Raw genomic sequence first — 11,828 nt, forward strand, 5'->3', positions numbered from 1 at the left:
AAAAAAAAAACATTTAAAAAAAAAAGAAACAGAATAAATGAATGCTTAATAAATGCATCATTTATATAAAGAAAAGTATTCAATTTAGTAAGTTATTTCAATGAATATCAGCAAAACATTTTTGGATAACCAATAAGGAGGTATAATGGATGGATTTTATTATTGAGTTTGAATTGATTTGGAGGATCTCCTTCAAAAATTTTAGGCCCTGTAGGAAAGAATGATGCGTAATATATTATCAAGCAGTTTACACAAAAATAGGTTAGAAAAGGAATCTCAGTCTTGGGATAATGCTATTCAAATACCTAAGACAGATTTCTTTGTCACAAATATATCTACTGTAGATAGTACTTTGAAATCACTTTGAAAATTTGAGAAGATATAATTTGGGATAGGTACCCCATTTATAAGCATGTATTGTCAGTGGATTAAAAAAGGCAACTGTATTGGAATTTGGAAAATTAATATTTAAATAGAAGATTAAAATAATTACAGAAATATATAATTATGCCTTATGATCATACACATGTTCATGGTTTTTGCTTCTTTAGTTTTCTAAGCAGAACATCAATTTCCTGACAAATGCTATTCTCTTCTCAGCTTCTAGATATCTGCCTTGATCACTACTGTAAGGTGAATTCTATATATTAGAAATTGGTTTTGGGGAGCCTGGGTGGCTCAGTCGTTAAGCGTCTGCCTTCGGCTCAGGTCATGATCCCAGGGTCCTGGGATCGAGCCCCGCATCAGGCTCCCTGCTCTGCAGGAAGCCTGCTTCTCCCTCTCCCGCTTCCCCTGCTTGTGTGTCCTCTCTCGCTGTGTCTCTCTCTGTCAAATAAATAAATAAATAAATAAATAAATAAATAAATAAATAAGAAATTGGTTTCTTATGTGACATGGCAAGGTAAATTATTTTTCTCATTTCGAGATGAACTTAATTGACCAATGAACTTAATTGAACTTCAAGCAGTAATACCAAAGCAATAGCACATTAGAGACTTAAATTCCAATTAAGCATATTTTAGGGATTAGATACTTAGGCAGGTTAACTTAAGTACTAGACATTTTAGGCAATGGGACATACAAAGTAAATAGATTCAGAGCAAATCAAAACATGGCAAGCCAAATTAGGAAACCCAATGTCAAAGTCTTAGATGTAATTAAATAAAACTTTAAATGTCATGAATTAAGAAAACATCTTTATACCAGGAAGGAATATTTATTGGACTAATCTTTCTTTTTTTATGTTAGATTTATTTATTTATTATTTATTTATTTATTTATTTATTTATTTATTTATTTATTTTTATTATGTTATGTTAGTCGCCATGCAATACTTCATTCGTTTTTGATGTAGTGTTCCGTGATTCATTATTTGCATATAACACCGAGTGCCCATTGCAATACGTGCCCTCTTTAATGCTCATCACCAGGCTATCCCATCCCCCCGTGCCCCTTCCCTTCTGAAACCCTGTTTGTTTTCCCATATGCTGCCCAGAGCAATCTATAATTTCAATGCCATCCCTATCAAAATACCAATGGCATTTTTCACAGAGCTGGAACAAGCAATCCTAAAATTTGTATGAAACCAGAAAAGACCTCAAATTGCCAAAGAAATGTTAAAAAAGAAAAACAAAGCTGGGGGCATCGTGTTGCCTGATTTCAAGCTATATTACAAAGCTGTCATCACCAAGACAGTATGGTCCTGGCACAAAAACAGACACATAGACCGATGGAACAGAATAGAGAACCCAGATATGGACCTTCAACTCTGTGGTCAACTCATCCTCGACAAATCAGGAAAAGATATGCAATGGAAAAAAGACAGTCTCTTCAATAAATGGTGCTGGGAAAATTGGATAGCTATATACAGAAGATTCACACTCGACCATTTGCTTACACCATACACAAAGATGGAGTAATCTTTCTTTAATTTCTCCTTTGGAATGCCCATTTTGAATGTTGTCTTAAACTAGATGTCATGGAGTTATTTTAAAATATACACAACAATAATTAAAAAAAACCCTTAGTCTATTATTTACTTTATTCTCTAACATCTTTTTTTTAAATGAAAGATAGACTATCTCCTTTCTCTTCAAAACTTAATTGATTTTACTCACATAAAAAAAAGGAAAAAATTTCTTTGCCCTCTCCTATATGCCAAAATTATTTAAACTTATTGCCTTTATTAACTTACTTTATCTTGAGTAATCTGACTTTTTATCCCTACAGAAAATCTACTGTCACTTCATACTAGAATTATTGTTGTGGTCTAATGAAGGAATTTTAGTAAAGCCCTTTTGATTAATCCCCAATATCCCTGGACCTTAAGATTTTGTACCTAGAGTTTTTTTTTTTTTGTCTAATATAACTTGTTCTCTTTTCATATAGAAACCTTACCATTATGCAAGGGCCTTTACAATTCTTGCATCTTCCATGAAGCTTTTCCTGGCTATTTAATTCTATGCTGATCTCTCCTTTGACATAAATTGATAACAACTTAAACATTTTTATCTTGTGTCCTTTGTCATGTAACTACCCGTATGACTTTTCTCTTATTTTAATGGTTTTTATATTATTTTATTTTATATTTATATTACATTATTATATTTATTTATATTATTTTATTTTGTTACTTTAAATTATTATACTTTACCTTTAACCACATTATAACCTCACCAAAACAGGACTGTTTTATCTATTTCTTTTATATAACTACCAACAGAATACTAAATTATATATTCAGTATGTATTTGGCGAAATGAATAATGGAAGGAAGGAGGAGGGAAGAAAAAGAGGGAGGGAGAGAAGGAGAGGGGATGGAGAGAAGGGAAGGAAAGTGAAAAGACCTGCCTGAGACTTCTAAAAAATAATCAGCCAATATTCTGCCACTTATTAAAACTCAAACAACATTAATTTGATGCAATAACAACTCAGTCATAATTCTCAAAAAAGAAAATTTAAAATATTGGAAATCATTGGTGGTCACTGAGTATAGTGTATCACTGCCACTTTTCTTGGTAAATTCTTTTATGTTTTTGTAAGACATGGCACATAAAAATGTTAAAAAAAGAAACAACTCATCTCAAGGCCTTGAAACACTATTATATGCTTTTACAATTTTGAGAATATCAGAATGCATTGTCAAGTACTTGTAGTACTCATAGCTTTTGTCAAATGAATTGATTGTTTTGGTCTGTTCAAACGATCCCACCATGGTTAATCAGAAAGATTTTGAAAACAGTATCTTCAGTCAGAATGAAATTATTGTTTATGTCATTGTTTTTCAAATGATAAATTTCATTTTGTCGTTTTAGAAATAGCCTAGATGAAAATAGCCTTATATTAAAGACTCCTGTTGACATAGACTGATGTTATTTTGCCCTTTTATATTGAATCAGTCTATTAATTTGAATTTCTCTATGTTCCTTTTAATTATTGATATTTAAAAAAGTTTTCCTCACTATATCAATCTCTCCTTATATATTACATCTGTTATCAAATAATTCTTCCCGAATAAGCACATTCTCAGATTACTTTTGGCTGATTCACTAAGAGAGAGGTTATAAAATATATTATATATAGGGAGTATTCAATAAAATGAACAGATATCTAGTAATAAGTATTTATGATATTTTCTATCATACCATGTACCAAAAGTAAGTAAATCTATTTGTAACAGTTTATGTGCAATTTTAAAACTTACTATTGATGCATATCCAAATAATTTAATGTATCTTATTGAGCCATTCCATTGTTTTATTCATTCAGTCCATGTATATTCTATTAACTACACTTTTTTAGATTAAAATGGGCTATAAAATTTGTCTTCAAGAAATCCTCAGAGTGATTTTTTACTAAGATACTGCATCTAACTATTACAGAAGTACAGAGGAGGTAAAGACACATTTATGTTCCAGGATCAGGAAAATCCACATAAAAGTGCTAACACTTAAACCATAACTTAAAAGAAGAATGAACACTTAGGAAGAACATTTCAAATGAAATAAAGTAGAGAGGTAAGAATATGAAAATAGGTGAGTCTGGGTGGCTCAGTCAGTTAAGCATCTGTCTTCGGCTCAGGTCATGATTTCAGGGTTCTGGGATCGAGCCCCACATCCGGCTCCCTTCTCAGCATGGAGCCTGCTTCTCCCTCTCCCCAGACCCTGCTCTCAAATAAACAAATAAAATCTTTAAAAAAAATTCAAAGAATATGAAAATATTTGGTGACTTGTTTGACAGGACATGTGATATGACCGAGGTACAGGGCATGGTATGAATAAGGAAGGATAAGAAAGAAGATTAGTATGGTTCAAATCCTTCAGCATTTGTGCTTCAAGGTAAAATTTTTGTAACTTTTTTTTCTCTCACAGTGGGACATGTGAGATAATATTTGTGTTGTAGAAAAATAACTATAATAATAGTAGAGCGATTACACCAGATATGATAGAGCTTAAAGTTATGGAGGAGAGTTAGGAGTTTTCCAAACATTGGAGTGGAGTTAATGAGGAAGTGCCCTAGGTGCAGGCCTTAGTCATCTTCTCTTTTTCTCTGTCTACATTCATTTTCACTATTTTTTAAAGATTTTTTTTTTATTTATTTGAGAGAGAGAATGAGATAGAGAGAGAGCATGAGAGGGGAGAGGGTCAGAGGGAGAAGCAGACTCCCTGCTGAGCAGGGAGCCCGATGTGGGACTAGATCCCGGGACTCCAGGCCCATGACCTGAGCCGAAGGCAGTCGCTTAACCAACTGAGCCACCCAGGCGCCCTGTCTACATTCACTTTCAAAGTGATCTCGTCTGATCTTAAATCACATCTATCCAGACATTTGTCCTGAACTTCAAACTTCTGTACCCAACTACCTAGCCATCTGATACTCAACATGTCAAAATCTGAGCTCTGTTATGGTCTCCCACAGCCTGGCTAAAATCTTCTCCAGATGCAGTTTTCCATCCGAGTTGATACTAAATCTATCTTTTTGCTACGGGAAAATAAATAAATAAATAAATAAATAAATAAATAAATAAATAAATAAATTAGGAGTCATCTTTTTCTCACATTTACTGATCCTTTGATTCTATGTTCCAAATGCATTCAGAATCTGATGGCATCTCGCAGGCCATTGTTAATGTCCTCTTCTGATCAGCAGCAACTCATTTTGATTATTTGAGGATCCTGCCTTTTTAGTCTACCTGCCTCCATCTCTGCCCTTCCATATTGTGGTCTCACAACACAGTAAAACTCAAAGTTTTGCAATGGCCCCTTCTAGGTCCTACATAATTAATCCCAAACTCTGATCACTTTTGTTCATTCCATTCTAAGCACATTGACCTCTAATTTTTTCTTCAACATATGAGAGACCTTAGTCTTTTGGCTTTTGTATAGCTCTTCTTAAAGCTTGGACTGTTCTTCTAAGTCAGATATATTCGTATTAACTTCCTCACATCCTTCAAGTCTTTTCTCAAACATCAATCACCTCAATGTGGTCTATCCTGACTGCTAAACTTAGAATTGTAACTCCTTTGCAGTTCATTCCTGATTCTCCTTTCTACACACCCAAGCTGTCTCTTCCATGCAATATACTTTACCTATTACTATTTTTATTGTTCATTGTCTTTTCTCCTGCTAGAATATAAATTCCACAACTACAGGGATTTTTGTCTGCATAGTTCAGTGATACATCTAAAACACCTAGAAGGTACCCAGTACATAGTAGGTACTCACCATCTACATTTTTAATAAATGAATGAAGGAATGTCCTGCATTATTGTGATGGCAACTGTGATAGAGAAGGAACAAGGTAATACATACAACATAGAGACAATTTTAAATTTATATAAGAAGATTGTTCTCTGCTTAGTTTTGGGAATGTCAACTGACAGTTTCATGAAAAAGTTTCCAGTGCACAATACTTGTATAAAAATAATTGGTCTTGCTTTTTTTATAATATGATTTCCACCAATTGCAGACAAGGCAATTGATAAAACTCAGAGTTTTAAACGTCTAGTCTGTCCTAAACAAATACAGTTTCCTTTTTAAAATAAGATTATCTCAGCTGTTTGTTTCATACGCTTTTTCCCCCTTGTGTAATTCAATAGTGTGAGTTCCCATAAACGTGGAGTAATTTAATAATGATTTAGCAGACAATCTGAAGAACATATAAAAATAGTTTAGGTAGTGAACAATTATGTAATAGTCTAAGTATATCTTAAATTAATATACTTAAAAATAAATTCAGTTAAACATTTAAAAGGTAGACTTTCAAAAATAACAAGCAGACTAGCAAAACTTTACCCAAATCATGTAGAACTTGTCCTTTTTAAAATTAGCATTGACTAAAATATTTCTCATTCATTAGTTTCTGAACTTTCCTGTGTCTAAAACTGCAGTATTTATAGTTCCCAGTTTTTCAATAATAGATATGATTTTGTTTAGGTTTTACAGTTATTATTTTTATTCTCCAGGAGTAATAATAAGTACATATTACTAGTCGATGAATCATATCCATAAAAGAGATATGTTATAGTATTGATCCTAGATCTGAAAAACATAAATACTAACTTTTAGAAAGATAGTTTTTCATCATCTGCCTTTCCTCCAAATTAATGATCATTTTCCAACTTTTTTCTCCATATACCAAAAAAGAAATAAGGAAAATATGGGATATTTAATTGTGGCAATACAACTATGTAATTGACATAACACAAAATCAAATTAAAATATTAAATGTTTTACAATCTATAAAAATTTATCATAAAAATGTAAATTACTATTTATATAATTTGGAGGATGAAAAATTTATCTCTAAGATCAAAAACTAAAAGATAAATAATACTGAATTATCAGGTTACTTGATTTAAAAAATTCTATGTCAAAATATCAAACAAAATTAAATAGAATGGTAAACTATAAAATGTTTATATGATTTATATGACAGAAAATAATACTCTTAATATATAAAAAATGCCTTCTAAATCAATAAAATTAATGATCATCTCAAAGGGTGATGGTGTAAAGGAAAAGAAAATAATTTACAAAAAGATATCAAATTGCTATAATAAATATTAAACCTGAGATGCAAGCAAATAAATGAAAGATAAGATTCCATTTGCGTTTATCAGACTGGTGAATATTTTTATTTTTCAGTAAAGTCACATGGTATTTTAAAGATACAAGAAAAGAAATGTCACTTCTGCAGGCCGATTTAGGAATATATTCAAAATATGTAAAAGTGGGCAAAGGCATATCTTTTAACAAAATATTCCATTTATTTATCTTAAGAAACAGAAAATCTTAAAAGGCTGTACATAAATAATTCTTCTGAAAGCCTACTAAATTTAATTATTCTTCTCAAGAAAGGCAAACTTTACATAAGGTAATAAGAAGAAAGAAGATAAAATTGATAATTGCATAATTAATAAAATTGCTGTCATCTTAACCTTAAATTTGTCATTTTCAACAACCTTTTCATCTTTCCAGTGTCAAACATTTCAATTTCCGATCATTACCTCCAAAGGTTTAAGCTCATTTGCTCTAGTATCTTAACTCAAATATTACTTCAGTCTCACTAGCACCTTCAATCTATTGATCCTGCCACTTTTCCATTGTCCATCACTTCCTACATATTCTTCCGTCTCTCCTTCCCAATCTTACATTCTAGGCAAACCTTTAATCCTGCCTTGGTTGTGCTCTTATGTTTTGCCTTCCTATATCTTTTATTTGCTTGGATGTAGCATATTCCCAATTAAAGCCAATTTTTAAATCTACTCCTTCCCTGTGCCTGGTAGGGGGTGTGTGGCTAGATAAAAACCCAAAGAACACTGAAAATACAAATTTAAAATAAATATTGTCTCACTAAAAGCTAAAAAGCTAAAGCTCCTCAGCAATCATATTTTACTCCCCTAGAGGATGATCTTGCTCCCTATTCAATGGGAAAGCCAGATAGAGATGTAATAGAGAAAACTCAATAAAGCCTTCCTCCTGTGCTTCTCTTTTATTTTTATACAGACCTTCACTTTTTTTTTTTTAAGATTTTTTTATTTTTTAACAGAGAGAGAGACAGAGAGAGAGAGAGACAGCGAGAGAGGGAATACAAGCAGGGAGCCTGGGAGAGGGAGAAGCAGGCTTCCTGCTGAGCGGGGAGCCCGACGTGGGATTCGATCCCAGGACCCTGGGATCATGACCTGAGCCGAAGGCAGACGCTTAACGACTGAGCCACCCAGGCGCCCAGAACACTTCACTTCTGATACCAGATGTCTGGGTTTTTTTCCCCATATGAAGAGCTCCTGCAACAACAACTGGGTGTCCTATAATTTAACTCAATTCTGATACTGCCTATGTAAACACAGTGTCAGATTCCATAGGCTTAGGGATCAGTCCTCCACTTCAGATGCCCATTGCGAATAGTAGGTCCCCAGGTTACCCACAACTTCCGTCCAACATGGCTACAAGTCGCAGGTTCCCATGATCCTCTCCCTATTATATTTGAGTATTTGCTAGAGTAGCTCACAGAACTCAGGGAAACATTTACTTACATTTCCCAGTTTATTAAAGAATGTGAAGAAAGATACAGATGAACAGTCAAACGAAAAGATACACAGAGCAAGGTCTGGGAGAATCCCAAGAGTGGGAATGCATCACCCTCCCAGTGTGCAGACATGTTCACCTACCTGGAATGAATAGGCAGATTCATCCTAACTTCATACTGTTGGAATTTTTATGGAGGCTTTTTCATGTGGGCATGATCAATTATTAATTCCATTTCCAGGCTCTCTTCCCCGCTTTGAGAAGTGGGGGAGGTTACGGTGGGGGTTAAAATTACAAAGCTTTAATTATGGCCCCCACCTAGGAGCCATCCAGAATTGATTCAGAACAAAAGATGCTCCCAGTGCTCTTATCACTTGGGAATTAACAAGAGTTTTAGGAGTTCTGTACCAGGAACCAGGAAAGAGATCAATATATATATTTTCTATTATCTCATAAAAAAGTACACAAACTTTTCTCTATCACATTTACCACTTGCTGTGCTGGTATAATATGTCTTCAGTATTTTTATTATGGATGAACCATCTCTACTTCTAGCTAAGAGCAAGTCCTTTATACATACACTAGATCTTAACCTTTTTCACCTACTCAGTGACATGACCCCACACACCAATGACTTCCAAATTTTAAATCTTCCTCTAATCCAGATTTACATATCCAGTTTCCTACTAGACATCTCTACTTATATGACTAATAAGTGTATCAAATTTTATATATTCCAATTGATTACCTGATATTCACAACAATATTAACAACTTCCATAATATTCTCATCTCAATGAATTGCAACTCCATTTACCAGTTGTAGATGTAAAATAATTCAGTTATCAGTGATACATCTTTTTTCCTCACAATCCACATCTGGTCCTTTGGCAAATCACACTGATACTAACTTTTTTAAAAATCCAGTATTTACCACTTTTCTTCATTCTTTTGTTGTTACTCCCATCCCAACCATCAATAGCTATACTTGGCTTCTATTCTTGCCCCCTTATCACTTATCACTAATTCAGCAGCCAGAGTAGTCTTGTTAGAAACAAAATCAGACCACATAGTTCCTCTGCTGCATGCCCTTCAAAGGATTCCTGACCCTCTTAAAACAAATAACAGCAGAACAAAGTTCTTAAGATGGTTTGCAAAGCCCTACTCAAATACTGTTTGCTCCTTTTCCCAACATTACCCTAGGACTTCATCTTTTACCACTCTTACCCTCACCTCTGCCTCCATGTTGTCTCTTGAACATGTGAGGAAAGCTCTCTGCCAAGGAATGCCTTCTGCCTAGAGCCTTTGGCCTCCTATTAGCCACATAATTTATACCTCAACTCCTCAGGTCTTGCCTAAATGTTTCCTCCTTACGGGGCCTATCCTGGCCATTCATGCCTCATCTAAAATTACAAATTCCTATCTTACATTCCCACCTACATTTCCTATCCTACAGCTCTACCTTATTTATTTTTTAAAAGAAGATATCTCCATGTATTAATGATGATAAGTAAGATACTTGCTTGTTTTGTTTATTGTCTTCTCTCCCATCAGAATATAAGCTCCATGAGGCTGGGGTTATTTGCTGTATCCCTGTGCCAATCACACTGTTAGGTGTACAATAAATACTTGTTAAGCGGATTGCTGAATAAATCCAAGAATCTCTGTAAAAGTGGTGGGATATGGTTATCTCACATAATTATTCCCTATTGCGGATTGCAGAGCTATAGCAGATTGCAGAGCTATTGCCTTATTCTTGAATGAAATTCAGATTTTTTCCAAGGAAAAAGAAAAGGATGAACTGTACATTTAAGCAGACAACAGTGTCTGCAATGCAAATATTGATTAAAATACTTAAAGAGGACTTTGCATTATATACTTTTAAATTCAATCATGTGGAAATCATAGTATTACAGTAATTAAAAGTATATTAATGGACTTGGAGGATAATTTATAGTTCCCATAAATAAAAGTCTGAGCTTTGTGCATTTTATTGAAATCATGAATTCACATTTTGAAGACATATTAAATAATATTTAAAATAAATCTAAATTGGGGCACCTGGGTGGCTCAGTCATTAAGCATCTGCCTTCAGCTCAGGTCATGATCCCAGGGTCCTGGGATTGAGCCCCGCATCAGGCTCCCTGCTCTGTGGGAAACCTGCTTCTCCCTCTCTCACTCCCCCTGCTTGTGTTCCCTCTCTCGCTGTGTCTCTCTCTGTCAAATAAATAAATAAAATCTTTAAAATAAATAAATAAAATAACTTTATATTTTAAGAACATAATAAAAACAAGCTTTATATAAATAGAGACAGGCTTTCTTATGGTGAGATGGGGATGTAGCTGAAAAAAGAGGTCTGATGATTTTATAGGAACAAATAAATTTGTTATATAAATGTTAAGTATATATTATAATAATACAGCCTACTAAGCTCAGCAAAGATTAAAAGATGCCATTACACATTGTATATACCTTCAGTCATTCACAATTTTCTGTTGAGAGAAGACATAGAAAAATGACTATTGCAAGTAACAATGAGGTTCACTAGAGAGTACAAATAGTAGAGGGGGAAAAGAAAGGCAAAAAAAAATTTAGAACAGTTTGAGGAGAACTCTGATAATTGATCTGTCCTCAAAAAATGGAGAGAAATTTATAAGCTGGGACTCAAGATATGTTAAATGATGGATTCCATAATTAAATTATGACCATCTAATATACTAAACATTTTACTGTTCTTTATTTTAATATTCCCTCTCTGTATTAGTTTGCTAGTGCTGTTGTAACAAAGTACCAAAACAACTTGTGTTGACTTAAACAGTAGAAAGTAATTATCCTATAATTTTGAAGACTAACAGTTCAAAATCAAGTGTTGACATGGTTGGTTCTTTCTGATAGGCTCTATAGGGAAGGATCCCTTCCAAGTGTCTCTCTTGGCTTGCTGATGTCTGTCTTCATGTTCATATGGTGTTCTCCTTGATTGTTTTTCTCTAAATTTCATCTTTTTAAAGGACACCAGTCATATTGGATTAGGATACACTCTAATGATCTCACCTTAAGTTGAAAACCTCTGTAAAGACCCTATCTCTAGAAGAGGTCACTTTCTGAGCTGCTAGTATTAAGATTTCAACATATAAATTCTGTGGAATACAATTCAACCCAATAACATATCTATTAGTGAGTTCTGTTAGGAGCTCCATAGGAGCTCTAGGGCAGGTTTGTTTGTTTGTTTGTTTGTTTATCTCATTATAAATATTCAAAAATATTTATCAAATGTTATTGGAGTTTGTTATAAACTTGTTCAAGAAAC

The sequence above is a fragment of the Zalophus californianus genome, chromosome 2 (assembly GCF_009762305.2).
Source record: "Zalophus californianus isolate mZalCal1 chromosome 2, mZalCal1.pri.v2, whole genome shotgun sequence".
Lineage (NCBI taxonomy): Eukaryota > Metazoa > Chordata > Mammalia > Carnivora > Otariidae > Zalophus > Zalophus californianus.